Raw genomic sequence first — 20,286 nt, forward strand, 5'->3', positions numbered from 1 at the left:
ATATTTATTATGAAACCAAGATTAATATAGTCAGAACTTGTTTCAAGGTAATCGGTTAGTTCATTGTGGAGTTATGTCATATTATTCTTCCACCTGCACATAAAATTTTCCATTCAGTAAAATATATCAGCATATCTGGGTTAAGAAAAGAATGTACTATTAACATTTCCTCAGACATGCAAGGAAATCTGCAAGGAATTTGGAGATGTAAAAATCATTAGAGAAGTTTTGAAAGTGAGCAGCTGTTACATATTCTACAAAAAGTAGCAGCCATAAGAGAAATGAAAATAATAAGTTATTTATTAAGAGGGACAAATCAAGAGGCCATAGAGTGGTCAAAGTAATAATGGAGTCTTATTACAGCAAGCATGGTCTATCTAAATTGTAGAGAAATACAATGAGGTTGTTCCTTTGAAGAAAGAAGACCAGAAGAGTTGCCATTGCAGCATCCTATTTCACAGGAAAAGAAGAAGGATGTAGGCACTGAAGTTTCTGCAAAGTTTTGCAGGATAAACTTGGCAAGAAAAGTACAAACCACTATTGCTTGCTACTGGAGATGATAATGTAGAGGAAAATGGCAAAAGGGATTGTGATTGTGAGGAGGATGGTATTGAACTCAATCTGTAATAAGGTTATTATTATTTTAATATGTTAAAACACAGGCATATTTAAATTGCAAATGCTGGTATTTCTTGCAGATAATTTTTCATAGCTACATTATTATTATTATGTTATAATATGTTTCAATTTTTAATGGTTTTGTGTTTGTGAAATGTTATTTTATTCAAAACTATGTTTATCACTTGTTGCTTTATTCAAAACTTTGTAAGTTCAGAATATTTTTATTTGTAAGACATTAAGTAATGGAGGGGGTTTTAAGTTTAAGACCATTCTTCACTGAGTGCTTAATCAATTTACCTCATAAGATAAAACCATTCATGATATATGAGATAATGGTACCAATGCGTACTTCTTAATCAGCTATTTTATGATGTCTAGACATTGCAGTGGAAAACCCAACACTGTAAAAGTTATAGAGTGACAAACAAATTCGTACAAGGGAAGAACCTGCACAGTCCATTCACCACGTTTAAACTAACATTCAAAATTATTAGTTCTTTCTGATGACGATTCATCAGGAAACAGTTAAATTATGGGGCAGCAAGTCCAATTTAGTTCTGAATTCAGATTTTTTTTAATATTATTTATATAGGTATGAATTTTTTTGTGTTATGCCGAAAATATACTGCTTGACAAAATGTTTCATTCATCTACCTACATAATATATTTTTCCATTGATATAATAGGAGTTTAATTTTTCAGAATAATAAGTGCCTAGGCTTACATTGAGAAAGTTAGCAATACTATAACTGAAGGTACTGGCTATTCTGTGACGAGTGAACTTTTATTTTCCAGTTTTTGTGTTTTAACGTTTACTATGTCAGGTATTATTAGATTGTTTTGTAAATTAATCTAATTCCGAGAGTGACGAAAAGTCGCGGAATGATTCAGAAAAATCGGCAAAGAAGCGGAAGATGGTAAGAAGAATGTAAGATTCGTCGAATGTTGATATGACCAAACCATATTTAAGCACTGGTTAAAGGTCTTGACGCCAGAGTACAAGAAAAAGTTTCTATCATGAAGAAAGCGTATTCGACAACTGCAAAATTGTAAGGACAAACTTCATTCGTGAAGGACAATGGGTGATTCATTTCTTCTGGCAAGACGGAGAAAAAAAGGAGTGGAGGTTATTTACAAATGTCTAATTTAAAACCAATTACATAAGGTGAAAGAGAAAGACTGTATAGTGCTCTCCACAAAACTTTTTGGGAAGAAATATTGTAAATTAGAGGACCATGTAAGACTCTATGAAGAGGAAGGCCTCCAGAAATTTTATCAACTTCTTTCTGCGCCTGAGGTTGTTGGTCGACAAGAAGATCCAGAAAATGATCAGAGAGATTGTGAATTTTAAACGGTTAGTAGTACCAGTATTGTCCAGGTTTTCGGTTTTCACCCTCCCGTCTCTCACGTCCAACCTATCTTGCTGCCGTATCACCGAATTTCATTGACTGGGATTAATAATTTCTCCCTCTTTCGAGGTGTAAACATTCTCTATGGAAATGATACTCTTGAAGGAGAAAGGTTGTGTTGTGCGACCATCACTTAGGTCGCACTGTTTGCTAACCGGATCGCTACTGCATTCGACTTCTGCTCCTTCTCATCAGGATTTCTGACACCACCATTTTACTCAACAATGGAAAACTATTTTGCTGGAAGAGCTAGAACTCTCAGGATACTAAAGGATAACTACATGATTACTAAACTTAATCTGAAATGATTGCAATATTGTAAACTCTACTTGATTTATTATATATTTACAAAATGTACATCAAAGTTACTTACAAGGTATTTCGTTTGCTGCCGCCGACGCCATCACACTACCGTCTCTTCTTTACCAAAAAGACCCGATTAACACCCTCCGTCAATCTCAACTAACCCAGCATCTCTTCACCAACAATTTTTATGTTTCGTTATCCGTTTCCCGCCCGGGGTACCGACCACGCCATCCACCAGGTGAGATGGGCTTAAAACCCCTTTTGATTTCACGTATTTACAGATGTCGTCTTAATCAAACATCTCTTACAATTAATTTTATTCAGTGCATTATAGTGATAAGTCGCTATAATGAGACTACGCGCAAGAAAAGAGTTCGAACAATGCGTGATATAATTTTAAAAATGCATGCTTTGTTCTACTGACCAATGCGATTAGTCCAGCGATGATCTGTGGCGTAAGAATACTTTCATTATAGGCAGTGATTTACCACACGCCCGACAAGACTCTATAACGCTATAAAGCATCTTAAGACCGTATATTCCGCTGACACTGTTTCTGTTTCAAATTTAATACTCCACAGTAAATCATGCTACAGGGCGTTCTTTACCCCTGGGGCATAACAGTTGATTTAAATAAAATGTATTTTGTTAAAATAATCGAGGAATGTTGATATACTGCATTAAAATAATGTTCAGTAATCATAAATTTAACTGATAACAAAACCATATTTACCACTATTTGATTAAAAAAATTCAGGAATTTTTATACACCTACTGTACAGAGAATGTTTGTAAAAATTTTTTTGTTTACTGAAAAATTAAGTATGTTCATTACTGTAATTAAGATTAACAAAAGTTTCTTCGAAAGTCACGAATTCACTCACTAAGAAAAGACATTGCCTATGCAGGGGAAAAACCAACAGGGTCCAATTAAAAGTTACGTAATTAATTAATGGCACTAGAAGTTACTAGTGACTTTACATCATAATACTAGATGTGATTGATAATAATCTAAGGGTTTTTTTAATAATAATCGCCTACAATTAACTCTTGCATTAGAGATATGAGTATGTTCTTTTTAAAATTAAATTCTTGAAAAGTTCGTGTAAATGAACCCTGTTGGTTTTGCTTCTGTCCCCTTCATATGTTGTTTAGGTGAAACATTTTTTCCATTTTTCTCTATTTCATTTTTCATGGACAAACGTGTTTTTGAACGCAAGCTCCTCAGATGGGAATGAGTTGGCAAAAAAAAATTCATATAGAGCAGGCATGTCAAAACTCTGCACATTGTACAGTCGCGCACATTGTGCAACTGTCTCTGTGCGACGTGCACTCTTTATTCTCCTACCTGGAGGGAGTGAATCGCCTTGGAGGGGAACGCGACAGGACTATACAGTAACTGCAGCAGCTTTTGTTTCAGTAACAGTTTCAGTACGAGTGCCGATTTGGCTGTGTCTGTGAATGAGTTATGATAAATAAAGTGAGGAGTTCACAGATAACGGAGAAGAGAAATTACGAATCATGTAACATAATTGTTATAATATTTTCCTCAGCCAACAACAATAATTATTTTAAAATGAAAGGCTTTCATCAGCCTATGTCGAGGTAATAGTGTTGTGAGGTGACAATTTACATCAGATTAGTAAAGTTCTCAAAATATGATATTGCCAGCGATTATTTCTTAATCAGTACTCTTACGGCAAAACGTACATGACAGTGGCGTTGGTTTGGAGTCTGTACTAACACAGCCATCAAAGGTTAGACGACTTACGACTTTCATTTCATAAACTGGTAAGTGATGAGAATATAGTGAAGCTCTTGAGGTTGTAAGGAGAGAAGAAAACAACTATTTGCAAGGCGGAAAAATTTTCTGGAAAAATATATAATGGCAAATTTTCCATCTCACGTCACAATATTAATTCAATATACTTATATCAATAAATCTTTAAATCTGACATAAAGAGAATATCGTCGCTTCACAGCTTGTGAACTACACTTTTAATTTCTTTAAGTAACGCTTCCAACTTTTCGATACTTGCTCTCAACGTTTTCAAATAAACTATATGTGAATTTAAGTTCTCAGCTTAATTTATATTTATTAATATTAATATTAATTTATATTGACATACAGCAAAGAAATGATTTCAGTGTAAAAATTTCACAATGTCCTACTGCAGGTAATTAATTGAGAGTATAATATGGTCACTGTAAATAATAATGCTTGACGAACAATGAAAGAATAGGGTCTATTACTTTAAAATAATTAGTACCTACTACGTAAAATGAAATATTTGTTCGTTTCTTGTTGTTTCGAAATTACTGCAATTTGTTTTCTTCAAATACTGTATAAAAATCATGTTAATAAATTATGCTTTACAAACCACTACTTTGTGAAGTATAACTGAGTAAGCCTAAAGTTTCTTGTATCACAATTGTCAAATATAGACACTGATAATAACTGTGTTTTTTTCGTTCTGCTAACTATGTTTATAATGTCCAAATGCCTATTTAATCCAACCCTAGAAGCGCAGAATAGATTATTGTACACCCCTCCAGCTAAGAACGGGTAAGAGCAACGCTTGATTGATGCAACCTGCACAGACCGGCGATCCGCACACATAACTGCACATTTAGAGTCTCATTTCTGACATGCCTGATATAGAGTGTTACATAAGCTTCCATACGAATCCATCGGCATGAATGAATCCATTCTGGATCGTTGGTGTCCCACAGAAAAGGAGACTTACGTAAGATTCATTGTAGCATGCAGCGACTAAAGTTTTATCAAATTTTAATTTGGTATCCTGATTTATTTCATTTTTCATGATCTCGGAATAATGTCAGAAGTTTTTTACGAAGTTTTTCTTGCATAGTGAAACTTTTAGTAATCTGTCAATTGAAAACGTGAAAGTACTAAATGTATTAGTTTTGCAATTCATTTTTAATTTTCAGAGAAGTCTATATTGTATCTTAAAAAGTATTTATTTCAGTCACTGACTTCACAGCATATGTTTAAGGTGCTACACCTTTACATTACATATTTAAGACGTATGAACGTTTTCGTTGGTCTACGCCAACATCATCAGATACGAAGTACATTTCAGCAATATCAATGCTCTCTACATAACATCTACAAATACAAAACATACTTAGTGGCATGCAAAATGAGACATATTAAAAACCAACATTACTGTGATACACATTGACATTCTATATGACTGCCTTGATTGTCACTTACTTAAAATACATGTATAGATTACAAAAAATATTGATTTACACATATATATAAATGCAAGTCTTTACATATGAGATAATAAAATGACATGATTTAAAAGTGATAAAAATAATAAAATATAAAACTAAGATAAAAATTATGAATGTGAAGAGTTGCAAAATTACAGTGATTACATTTATTATATTTTTATTTCTGTTTCACAATAATATATATATTTCCACCATTCTGAAACGTATGTATCATGGTTTGTGTCACGTAATTATTTGAATATATATCTATATATACAGACGTGGACAAATTATTAGCAAAATTTAAGATTTTTATTATATATTTTTACAAAATATGATTCTTCAATTTAGACTGCAGTTGACATTTTTGTGTATTTCCAAATTATTAGCAAAATTGAAGATTTGTATTGTATATTTTTCAAAATTTAACTCCTCAATTTGGACTACAATTGATATTTTTGCATATTTACAAATTATTAGCAAAACTGCAGGTTTTTGTTGTATATTTTTACAAAATTCGATTCTTCAATTTGTACTACAGTTGACATTTTGGATATTTCGAAATTATTAGCAAAACTGAAGATTTTTGTTTCATATTTTTGCAAAATTTGACTCTTCAATGCAGTTGACAATTTTGCTAATTTACAAATTATTAGCAAAATTGAAGACTTTTATTATATATTTTTACAAAACTTGACTCTTCAATTTAAACTACAGTTGACATTTTTGCATATTTCTGTCTACTGTAATGATGGAAATATCCAAAATTGTCAAATGTAGTCTAAATTGAAAAGTCAAATTTTGTAAACAGAATTATCATAAAAATCGTCCATTTTGTTAATAATTTGTCCACGTCTGTATATATATATATATATATATATATATATATATATATATATATATACATATGTATATATTTATATTTTCAAGTTTAAATGGTTTTATAAATGCCAATGAATTATACGTTGGGTTGTTTGATGTTGAATAATGATGTATATTTGATTTTGTCGGTAATGCTGTTCCTCAAATCTGGAAGTAATTGAGAACAACAAAACGCGGTCGACTTTGACTTATAATAAAATAATTTCCAACAAATTAGCACATTTTTTCCAAAAAGAAAACATAAAAATAACGTACAAAACTATACGTATAGTATACGATTTGGCTATAATATTAAAGGAGTGTACTAATATTCCGCGAATACTGCTTTATAGCGCCTGATAACTTGCTAGGATTACCTCATCTAGTGAGTATTCACAAGAGTCCACCTTGCGGAAATGCAGGACACCTTTACCCTTATGGCATTTCATAGACTTACATTATTTACTCGAGAAGTTTTACAATTTGGTCAAGCATATAAGATAGCACTTTCACTTTTAAAATGTCTGATTGGTTCTTTCACATCAGAATAACGATTAGTATACTGACATGCAAAGCAATGAGAGGTAGGATCAAAATCAGTATATCTTATTGAATAACAATGTGCTGCAAGCTGTTAAGTTCTTATTTACTGAGATACGAGTAAAAAGAAAAACGAAGAAGGTACACATACGAATTGGGAATGAGGTAGTAGAACAAGTGGACAGCTTTAAATATCTGGTGTGTACTACAATATTTATTACTGCCACAAGTTGTCCAAGTCTTATTCTTGTCCTATTAGAACTACATGTGCTAAAAATATGCTAATTTGGATTACACAACATCTCAGCCTTGAAAAATGATTTATGGATAAATAACAGCCTTAATTTAAACTTAGTAACACTCTTAGGGCCGATTGTATAAACCATTTAATCTTAGATCAGAGGTTAAATTGAACCTCGTTCTAGCTGAATTTGAAATTTTTTGTTGTATAAAGTCTAATCTGAGATTAATTTGTCTTAAACTAAAGTCAACTTTGACTGAAGAAATTTCTCCGATTAAGTTAGATGATCCAAGTTCAGTTATTTCTTTTCTATTTGAAGTATACGAGTGGCAGATTGTGCAAAAAGAATAACCATTATTATTAATATATATGGTAGATACATTTATATAGTCTATATATTTTTTTTCGATTTCTTGCCATAATATACAAACATACTTATATTTTATAAGGCCTTATCGTGTTCAGCAGTATGAAATAACATAACCTATAATTATAGCCTGTTATGTTTATAACAACCATTAATTATTCATGGATATGATAGCTACATTCATAAATTTTCAATTAACCGTATTACTAAACGAAAATTGTCGTTTTATAAAGCTTTATTACGTTTAGCAGTATCAAACACCATAACATAACAATTTGGAGAACGCTCAATCTTCTTATTGTCCGCCATTATTTACAATGCACAAGTCCACACCTGTGGAGTAACGGTTAGCACGTCTAGCCGCGAAACCAGGTGGCCCGGGTTCGATTCCCGGTCGGGGCAAGTTACTTGGTTGAGGTTTTTTCCGGGTTTTTCCCTCAACCCAATATGAGCAAATGCTGGGTAACTTTCGGTGTTGGACCCCGGACTCATTTCACCGGCATTATCACCTTCATCTCATTCAGACGCTAAATAACCTAAGCTGTTGATAAAGCGTCGTAAAATAACCTACTGAAAAACAATGCACAAAAGAAACCAGTGTCTCCAACAGAGTGTACGGAAAGTCGACAAAAAGTACTTGGAAAGTCGCTAGATTTCTTATTATCAACAAAGAAAGATTAAATTTTGTCACTATGAGGTGCTAAAAAGGTCGCTAAATCCCTATTTAAGCAATATAAAAGTTAAAAGAAATTGTCGTGGAAAAAGAGTTGAAGTCACTAAATTGGCTACGCTGAACAAACCTGTACAACATGGCCCGCGCATTACATACTTCACCTGTTTATGCGATGTTGCCAAGTCCTTTTCACGTGAACTTAGATTGCATTTGAACCTAAGTAATTTGATCGCAGAAAAGTTTTATACAATAGAAGAAGTGTCTGAACTCGGTTCACTTTCCGATCTTCGATCTTTAGTCAGGGAGTTTTATACAATTGGGCCTTAGTTGGACTTCTGTGGTCGGCCAGAGCAGATTCCTTTTCCCGCCTTAACATCGACAAGCCAATATGTGTGACTTAAATACCGTAACTAAGGATGAATTTCACTTTATCTAGTTTCATTTCACTTGCCACAGGAAATAAAACATTCGCACTTTTATGCTCGAATCAAAATATATAATTTCAATAATCTTGACAGCCCGTCTTTTTTGACGGGTACTCTATTATTTGTCACTGACAAGGGAAGAAAGAAGACTAGAAGAGTTACCACTGCAGTATCCTATTTCAGAGGAAAGGAAAAATGATGTACCGAAGCATCTGCAAAATTCTGCATGATAAAATTGGCAAGTAAATAAAGCATTACGTCTAGAACAGCACAAATTACTATTGCTTATTACTGGAGATGATGATGTGGATGAAAATGGTAAAAGGGATTGTGATTGTGGGGGAGATAATATTCGACTTAATCTGTAAAAAAAGATTACTATTATTTTAATTTGTTAAAAGACAGGCATATTTAAATTACAAATGCTGGTATTTCTTGTAGATCATTTTCTATAGCTACATGATTATTTTGTTATCACATGTTTTAATTATTAAAAGAATTGTGTATGTCAAATGTTATTTTATTCAAAACTTTGTTTGTCAACTGTTTTCATTTAAAACTTTGCCAGTCTAGAGTTTATTTTCAAAATGTTGTAAGTTCATAAAATTTTCATTTGTGAGACATTGAGTAATGGAAGGGGATTTTTTAGTTTAAGACCATTATTCACTTTGTGATTAAGCAGCTTACTGGGAAGGTAAAACCATTCATCATATAATATGTTAAGTGTCACAATTTATATATATTTTTTATACATTTCATCTTTCATGGACAAACATGTTTTTGAACGCAAGCTCCTCACGTGAGAATGAATTGACGAAAAACAATGGAATGTTACATTAGCTTTCATACGAACCCAGGATTGCTAGTGTCTCACAAAAATGAAAATACCTACGATTCATTGTAGCGTGCAGCGACTATTGTTTTATGAAATTTTAATCTGATATCCTGATTTCTTTCATTCTTCATGCTTTCCGAATAATGCCAGATATCACCCGAAATGTATCTAAAACTGGAAGCGGCAATGGAATGTGACGGTTTTATAATCATCTTATAAGACACTGAGCCTAATTATTCTGGAAAAAATCAGTATAATAAATTTTATGAATCTATCCTTGTAAAAATACATTAATTAAATAACCTCCATGCCATACAACACATTCTTGTAATCTAGTTTGATATTTCTGCATAACTCTCCGCAGTAAAGCTGAACCAATGGCTGTAATTGCATTGATTCTGCTTTCTTTTAATTCCAGGAAGGTGTGTGGCCTATTAAGATACACTTCACTCTTCATATATTATCCTCAAGGAAATAATTTGTGAGGCGTAAATGCTCATTCACATTTTTTTGCCCCTATGTGTGATTTAAATAACTGAGGATTAATTACACTTTATCTAGTTTCATTGCACTTGCCACAGATCATAAAACATTCGCAGATGACATTAGCGTACATTATGTGAAGGTGCTATATAATACAAGCCATTTCATGCATTGCGATTCGTACACAACGTATGTTATGTAATAACTCCGACCGTCGAAGGAAAACTGAAACTGTAAGTTACTTTTATACCAATATTTGAGACATTCAGTAAAATTGTGGGCCATGTCCATAATGTCACATTTCGAGAAAACTGCATTTGTTTACATAAATTGTTTTATATCATATATTATAAAATAGCATACACACTAAAAGTACTTTATTAGTTACAAAAGAGAGTCAGTATCATAAGAAAAATAAAATATTGTAAATAAAAATGCTTTTGATTGGTCGTAGTGGTATAAATTACTGTTCTTCTAATTGCTAAATGGCAAAACTTCAGGAGAACATTGGTCCATGTCTATTTTATTCATGTCCCTGTTCACAGCATACAATTTTCAATATTTGAGCCCTTCAGTAAAATAGTGGGCCATGTCCATAATGTCACATTTCGAGAAAACTGCATTTGTTTACATAAATTGTTTTATATCATATATTATAAAATAGCATATACAGTATAAGTACGTTATTAGTTACAAAAGAGAGTCAGTATCATAAAAAATAAAATATTGTAAATAAAAATGCTTTTGATTGGTCGTAATGGTACAAAATTACTGTTTTTCTAATTGCTAAATGGCAAAACTTCAGGAGAACATTGGTCCATGTCCATTTTATTCATGTCCCTGTTCACAGCATACAATTTTCAATAGCGCCTGATACTTAACCTATAAATGCTTTCTTGCAACCCAGCATATCTATATATATAATTTGAACTGGTAATGGAAATTACGGGAAAACGGCTGAACGGATTTTAATAAATGGCCCCTCATTTTGAAGCTTGGAACCCAAAGTTTTTTCGGAAAAATAGTAGTTTTCAGTGAAATGTCAATTTTCCTACATAATTTTCCTATTTTCCAAAATCCATCTGTCGTCAGTTTTGAGAACTAGCTAATTGCATTCAGGAGAAGCGAAGCGAGCATCAAGTCGGCCGTGTTGCATTTCAGAATAAAACAAAACACACACTACAGTAAACAATATTACACGAAGGCCATGCATGATCTGCAAGAATGCTGACATATTTAGAGCTCAAATGAAATTGGTTATTAAAAACTTAACTTACTAAAAATAATTTACAGGTTCGATTCTGTGGTGTGTAATTTTCTGGGTACAGCTGTGTATTGGATATTAAAAACTACACAACTTGAGGTGGTTCGATGACATTATTACTATTAGAAATGATATATTATTGTAGTTAATGCCGTGATGTAACTATTTTTCATTAATTATACATGTTAATGCTATATTGATGATATGAAAGTGAAACGTTTTGGGGTTATATAAGTAGATGTAGAGAATAACTTAAATTAGATTTTGATTTCTATATTTTACTGAGTGGCGGCTATATAGTGTATATAGTATATGTTACTGAAAGCTATAAAACTTACGTAAGATGATAATATTATTAAAAATTAAATATTTTTGTAGTTATTAATCAAGTGGGGTTGGGTCTTTTTCATATATTTAATGGCGGTGTGGTATAGATATTTATATGCGTGGTTCTCTTCAGTATTGGCTCGAGAGTATCTTTCATTATTATGGAAGCAAATAACTTTCAGAATGTCTGGTATTCCTCATTGAAAATAAATCTGAAAACTGTTTATTTGAACGTCTAATGAACTCAGTTTGCAGCATTTGCTGCACAAGCCACTAGTGGGTATTAAAGTCGGAATATATTATTTAACAAACACTTGTAGGCAAGTATTATCGTTACAATGGTCAACAATGATTTTGTTAAATGTACAGTAGTGGTAAAAAAACCGGACCAATCCTTGTAGCTGATTTCAGAGCCTTGTTCACTCCAGAGCACGATAGACTGGCAATTATGACTTTCGTGGCTCGAATCCTGCCTGGAAAAAAAAAACTTTTTCTTGTTCCTTATTCAAATTTATTCCCAAAACGTTTCGATTGCAGCGATATTTTACTACTTAATTAACTTATTATTACCATAACACGAATTTTACCAGCAATAAATTTCATTGTTACAATTAATTATACAAGATGGATGTGTTTTGTGACTAGCAAAATTTGTATCTGTAATTCTGAAATCAGCTACAAGGGTCGGTCCCGTTTTTTTTTTTTTTTTTTGCCACTACTGTTCATATAGACTATGATTTTTATGTCTAGCAGCGAAGTTGAAAAAAAAAAACATAAATGTTCAATAATTTTTTGCTAATGAAGCATAGTGACTAGGAGAACCAATGCACAATTTCATTATAGGCAGTCTTCAAGATTGATTTTAAACTTTACGAAATTCAATGTATTTATTTGAGGCCAAGATGAATGTTCACTAAAAACTAAATTATTTTAAAATATAATATCGACTCACCAGTTCAAATGGGAAACTCAAAATTTAAATTTTGAGATAACTGCATTTTAAAGTTTGATGTTGCTGTGAAAAATCTAATTTGCATCACTCTAATTGGAACTTCGGCTATAGTATATTTTAAGAAACATCATTAACAGAGTTTGGAGTAATTTCAATGATCCTTGTATTTTTCACAGCGATATTGAACTACAAAGTGCACTCTTTTCAAAACTTTAAACTTTGAGTTTTTTCACTTTCGAAATGGCCCTTCGCATATAAAAATTTTTCAATATAAAAATATAAAAAAATGGCGTATTTATCACTGGGCCTCAAAAATTCACTATGTGCAGTTCAACAGATATTTCAGTACAAATATAAAAGCATTATCACTTTTAATTCCCTTCATTTTCTAAGCTAATTTCGATACAATTTAAGTCGTTACATGAAAAATGGTTAAATTATATCCAAAGTAACTTTGAAAATGAAGAGCATAAAAAAGATAATGTTTTATTTCTCCTAAAAAATCTGTTTAAATGCACATAGTAGCTTTTACAGGCGCACAGCAACATTGTATTTTAGCAATATGACCTGATGTAAATGTTTCAAGAGCATACAATGAAAATTCTAGAAATTATAAGAACTCAGTAGCGAGTCACCAAAAAATTGGCCTGTAAGATCACCAGACATTAATCTTGCGGATAACTTATACTGGGACTATCTATAGAAAGAGCTGATCCAAGACAACTCATAATTGATGGAATTTATCACACACATTTAAAAGATTTTCTAAAACATGAGCAAAGAACTTGCGTTTACAGTACAGAAGAAAGGCTGCTATTTACACAAGAAGAAAATTGTAGACACATACTACATTTGCAATGAAATTATGGCAATAGATATAGCATAAGAATTGATATTTATCGAGTTATAAGACGTGTCAGAATTTTTAATAGTACACAGAAAATAAAGGTGTAAACAATTAGATGTGTACCTCTTGCTTCTGAGAAACCTTACATAATGAAGTTCTGCAAATATTCATTTCCCATGGCAGTTTGGCTATATTTTCCATGATGACTATGCGAAAGAGGACAGTATAAATGACAAATTCCCTGACATGGCAGTACATCATATTAGAGACAGATATATGAATGACATTGTTAAATATTGCCCGCTTTAAAGTAAAATATGAAAACTACAAAATGTTTCATGTGTAGTCCATTTGAATAATGTTGCGCCTTGTGTGATGTAAGCGTAATTATTTATCTTTAGTCATTTATCATTTCACTATAAATTCTGGCATAATGTATTGCAGATTATCAGCTGCCATAAAATATTACGAACAGGTACCACAATGTGGAGGAGGTAAGAACGAGGTGATATTTGGAGAAATAAGTACGGGTATTCCACATGGGATTATCGAAAATTCACCTTACAGTTGATGAAAGCGCGGAAAAATTCAAATATGTTTTCAGTCCACATCAGAGAGGAAATATGCCTGTTTCCTGAAACTGAAATTGTTATTCAGCTGATTCACCAGGATTTACCGTCAATTACGGAGTTTATTTCCGAACACATTCTGAGCAAAAAGTGTCATAAAAACATGTGTCCTAATCTCAATATTTTCAGAGTTACACTAATTTGAAGTCGTTTGTAAGATACCATTATTCTTTAGTTTTAAGATTAAAAAAAAATATTACAGATAAAAATTTAACTATTCATGAGTATAACTTCTTTAATTTGCTAGTATTTTCAAGCTGAAAATATGTTGTGAATTCCATAGTTGCTTCGTACAGATTTTTTTTTAACCACAAAATTACATTTTTCTTACGATCTATCACAACAATTGTTGCAAATCACGCCATTCTTGTAAATTCTTCAAGACTGTACAAGAGGATGCATAATTAAACTGTAAAGAATCAAGTTCGTAAAGTCGTATGATTTGTAACAGATTTTGTGATAAGTGCGTAAGAATAATGTCATTTCAATTAACACATTTTAGCTTCAAAACACTAGCCAAATAAAGAAATGATACTTCTGAATAGTTCAATCTCTATTTGTAATACTATTTTACCCTTAAAACTAAAGAAAAAAGATATTTTACTAACAACTTCAAATTTCTGTAACTTTGAAAATATTGAGATTAGGACAAATGTTTATATAACATTTTTTGCTCAGAATGTCATCGGAAATAAGCTCAGTAAGTGACGGTAAATCCTCATGGATCACCTTGTATATAGTCATTCTGGGATATCTCAACACTTTTAAGAAAAGTAGCCATTGCGAGCACTTTTTCTAGAGAAAACAGTTCGAACTATATAATATTTGTGTTGACTATGTTTGTAATTTCTGTGTAAGTGAATCTCGTGGCTCCAACTCATGTTTTACGTCCTCAGAAGGCAATATGCATAATACATGTGAGTTACACTTTTCTTTTCGGTCATGAAATATAAAACAGCATCTTTAGTTTATTGTACTTAAACTGAGGATGAATGATATTAGTAAGTACTTACTTACTTACTTACTTACTGGCTTTTAAGGAACCCGGAGGTTCATTGCCGACCTCACATAAGCACGCCATTGGTCCCTATCCTGAGCAAGATTAATCCAGTCTCTACCATCATATCCCACCTCCCTCAAATCCATTTTAATATTATCTTCCCATCTACGTCTCGGCCTCCCCAAAGGTCTTTTTCCCTCCGGCCACCCAACTAACACTCTATATGCATTTCTGGATTCGCCTATACATGCTACATGCCCTGCCCATCTAAAACGTCTGGATTTAACGTTCCTAATTATGTCAAGTGAAGAATACAATGCGTACAGTTCTGTGTTGTGTAACTTTCTCCATTCTCCTGTAACTTCATCCCTCTTAGCCCCAAATATTTTCCTAAGAACCTTATTCTCAAATACCCTTAACCTATATTCCTCTCTCAAAGTGAGAGTCCAAGTTCCACAACCATAAAGAACAACCGGTAATATAACTGTTCTATAAATTCTAACTTTCAGATTTTTTGACAGCAGACTGGATGATAAAAGCTTCTCAACCGAATAATAACAGGCATTTCCCATATGTATGCTTCGTTTAATTTCCTCCCGAGTATCGCATGATATTAGTAGATGCACAAATTACTGTATATAAATTTTACCGGTTAGTAATTGCGCCAAAGTGATTATCCTAAAAAAGACAAAACATTTATTTTTGTTTCGGGGGGTCTGTCGTCTTTTTAATGAAGGTGTAACTCTGAGAGATTTCGACACTGTGTTCTGGGGAAATCTCGACATGTGTCGATTTAGCTTGTTGCCGTTCTTAGATCACCTAAGGGTCTGTCTCTATCAAAATGTTTGTATGTTTTGTGTTAAGAAAGTTCGCTATCATTCACAGAGAATTTTAGTGCTACTTTGTCCGTACCTATATATGCTTTTATTTCTGTGTGTATGCCTGCATGTATGAAACCACTCATCTTCCATTCAACCAATCTTAATTAAACTTTATATTTTAATTTTCATTGATATCGAACAAATAGAAAAAGTCATAACTCTCGACACAAACATGAAAGGTCAATTACTTCGGCATACACTTCGCCTTGATTCTAAAGGATATATGGATTAACAATTAATGACGTAAGATAATTGACATCCTAACTTACTGTACGGTAACATGTTTGAGTACGATCTGGTTCTAGCCGAAATTTTACGTGAAATTTCAGTTAAAAATGACATTACCACACCCCCAAAAACACCACATACTCCATCTGCACAAGGACATTTAGGCTTGCCTAATTCCTCACCTACTGATACTTCCTTTGAAGAACTGACGACACTCAAGATGGGGTTTAAAACATTAATCTGAAGAAAACAAATTACATGGTAATACAATTTGGTTTTTAGTGTAGAGGAGTGCTTAGTACCGTTAAAGGAACCGATCGTAGACTCAGAAGAAAAGGAAAGGAACAGAAAATTTTTGAAAGAAAAAATCAAGAATATTGTATCTAAAGGCGAGGTTAGTGACACAAGTGTGGTGAGTGTACGCGAGTCAATTGTAAATGTATCAAACTCAGCGAAAATTTCCGGAAAGCAGGCAGTGACGTCAACTGAAGAAGAAACAGGAGTGACGTAAACTGGTATTCAGCAAGTTCAGCAAGCTCAGCAAAACAAGACCTCAATGCAAGCGAATGGAAATAGTGGACATCAGATGGGAGCAATTCCGAAACGGGTGAAGGAACTAAGGTGTAAATCGAGGCTGCCTAGAAGTAGAGTAAAGCAGATAGGAGATACTTTAGGGAGCAGTGGTGAAGGAAGAGGGGAAAACAAGGTGAAAAAACAGTATGACTTAAGGAAATGGTGTGGAGGGGAAATAAATCGTGAGAGAAGAAAACTAAGACCTAAAAAGTAGCTATGTGGAAAAGGGAGTAGTGAAGAGTGTAAATAATTAGAGATGTAGAGTGAGGGCGGGTTACACTATTTTTGGTATAATGATGGGTTAGGAGTAAAGTAGAGGAAGAATTGATGAAAGACAAGAAAAGACTAGTGGAAGAATTGCAATTATAAGTTAAAAATAAGTAATGTCCCCTATTGACTTGTAAGAGGGGCGTGTAAAACGGGGAGACGGCACTGAATACTAATAATGTGAAGTGCCGCCTCACCAAAAGGTATATTGCTTGAAGACAAATATATACATTCATACATTCAATTACATGGTAATAGGAACAGATTCAAAAGACTTAATATTAGAAGATGGAAAAGGAACCATAAACTATTGTGAAGAATACACATATTTGCGAGTGAAAATCACGAAAAATGGCAACATTGAAGAAGACATAAATGGAAGAATAAACAAAGAAAGGATAGCAATATCAAAACTAAACAGCACTTTATGGGACCGGGATATTACAATAAAAACAAAAACAAACATTTATAATTCAATAAGTAAAAAGAACAATCACATACATGGCATCTGAAATGAAGAACAATACATAAATTACATTCGACTGAAATGGATTTCTGGCGACGTTCTGCAAGGATTTCGAGAAGAGAAAAAAAATCAGGAACAAAGTGATGAGGGAAAAGATGAAACTCTGAAAAGATTCCTTGTAGAAGACATTAACACTCCACAGTTAAGATGGTTTGGCCATATAAAAAGGATGACGGAAGACAGATTACCGAAAAAAGATTTATGAATGATTCCGACGGGATGAGGAAAGGGAGGAAGACCGAACTTAACCTGGACAGAGGGAATAGTTAGAATATTGAGTGAGGAGGTTTAGAGAAAGGAGATTGGGAGAATAGAGAGGAGTGGCGAGTGGCTATAAATTCTTGAAATGGGTACAGGAAGATATCCAATATATATCCAAAACAAAGCAATCTTATTTAGCAGAAGAAATAAATTCAATAGACCGGGAATAAATCATACAAAATTAGCCATAAATGGATCACAAATCGAGTGGAAAACTTCAGTTAAATATCTCGGAGTAACACTAGACAGACGGCTCACTTTCTCCGAACATATACTACAAAAACTCAGACTTGCCAATTCTAGAATGGTGGAGCTGTACCCAATTTGAAATAAAAGTAGACATTTAAACATACATACAGCCTTGATTTTGTATAAAAACATTAATCAGATCTGTAATATTATATGCTTGTCCTGCTTGGGGACATGCACCTATTACAGTTCTTAAAAAATTACAGGTTTTCCAAAACAAACTTTTAAGATTCATTACAGGACGGCCTAGAGTAACACCTGTCAGATTGATTCATAAAGAACTAGAAATTTGGACAATTCAAGAATATATCTCAAATCAAGCCTTCTGCACGTACACCAAGTCGTACAGCAGCAACAACCCACTAATCTCTTCCCTGGGTAACTACAACCCTGCTTTAGATAAACACAAACGACCTAAGTGCGTACTCCACCCTCTAGCGTGGAACGACAACGTACAAGACGAATACAAACTTGAACACTAAACAACCACTTGACTCTACAGACACACATGTCTATTAATGCACTAATAATGTTATTTCTCTGTTTCAGGGTCATCACGTTATTGGCTGCATAGATGCATTGTATTTCCTTGTAAACAATTTTATGTATTTTTAATGTCTATGTACTTTGAATAATGATTAAAAGACAACCTCCCACCTCAACATATTCAGACCCCATTGTAGCCAATTGGCTTGTCGTCAGCACGACACCTTATCCTGTTCAAGGTTTTCCCGTGGTTTCCCTTGAATAATAAGACAAATGTCGGGATGAGCCCTAAAAGAAATGGGCCACGAACCACTCTTTCTCTTCTACTATCACAAAGAACTTGCTAATTTCTTAGATAACAACCCTGTACTATGATACTAGGGGAAAATAAATATATTGTAAGTTCACAGGACCAACAGCTTCGAAGCTGGGTACCTGGTTCTAATGAAGTGCACTGGTAGCAATATAAAACATGGGGGCATGAGATAGTTACTCTGCCTGCCATAAAAATTCACTTCAATTAAATCCCCAAGGTAAAAGAAAGGAAGATGTCAAAGAAATTGTAAACCTGTGAAATACAATAAATAAATTAATATAAACAGTCCGAACGTTACTCTTCCAATATATTTAGGAATATTAGACATTGAGTTTCCTAGGCCATGAGAACCATAGTGATATAAGTAACATTTTTGTAAATAATAAGATACATGTGCAAATATTCTTTCAATATTGAAAGGTACATTTAGTGCCAAGTATAGGTCATTCGTTATCTCGTGAAACAAAACGGTGGAGTGCGCAGTAGCACAATACAGTAAGAACCTTATTGTGGAGAGGTAGGGGGAATCAGCCTAAACTGATATACTCAGGTAAAATGACATAGTAAAGATTTTGACTAAACGACTGTGACAGTGCCACTTGTACTATACTATTTAGAAGGGTACATTGGCAACCCTGTTTCTGCATTAATGGTATCAATCAGTCGGCTTTCTTCTTACTGCTAAGAGGAGAAAACTAGAAGGTAAGCACTCAATAATTGTTTTTCCTTCCACGAATATTTATTCGATTGCATTGTTTGAAGTTAACATTTCGTGTAAAATTATTATTGATCTCGTAATGCACTCTTTAACACTGTACAGCGCTTTCAAATTAAGACGCAACCCTGGTCACGGCAGGCGGGCGGGCGATAGATCGTTCTCTATAGCGGGAAAACCAAGCGGTGTTGTGCGGCGGGAGACAGGCAGGCAGGCAGGCAGGCAGGCGGGCGGGCGGGCGGGCGAGCGGGAGGATAGGCCGGTATTTCAAGAGGGAAAACCCAGAGGTGTTGTGCAACCCAGCTTGCAATTAGTGTTAGTCTTCTGTAAGGTGTGAACTTGTTTGGTCAGTTTTAGTTTTCATTTAACGTGTTTGGTGAACTGTGCTCTGTTTAAGTTTAAATTTATCATGGTGTTTACCACCATGTGACTTTTATCTCTGGGGTATGTTAAAACATAAAGTGTATGTGAACAAAACTCATACATTAGAGGAACTTCAAGAAAATATTCGGGCTGTGATCTCCAGGATTTCAAGGCAGGAATTGGATCGCGCATTTCAGAATCTTCTTCCCCGATGTAAGCATTGTATTGAAACTCGCGGAGGTCATTTTGAACATCTTATGTCTTAAGGTAAGGAATTAAACCCCATTAAATAATTTTACAGAAGATAAAGTCTAAATAGGGGTAGAAAGAAAGAACGCATGCCAGGCCACTTAGGTTCAATTACCGCACAACGTGGTAACACTGGTCTACAGTGATTT

This window comes from Periplaneta americana, chromosome 7, assembly GCF_040183065.1.
Source record: "Periplaneta americana isolate PAMFEO1 chromosome 7, P.americana_PAMFEO1_priV1, whole genome shotgun sequence".
Taxonomy (NCBI): domain Eukaryota; kingdom Metazoa; phylum Arthropoda; class Insecta; order Blattodea; family Blattidae; genus Periplaneta; species Periplaneta americana.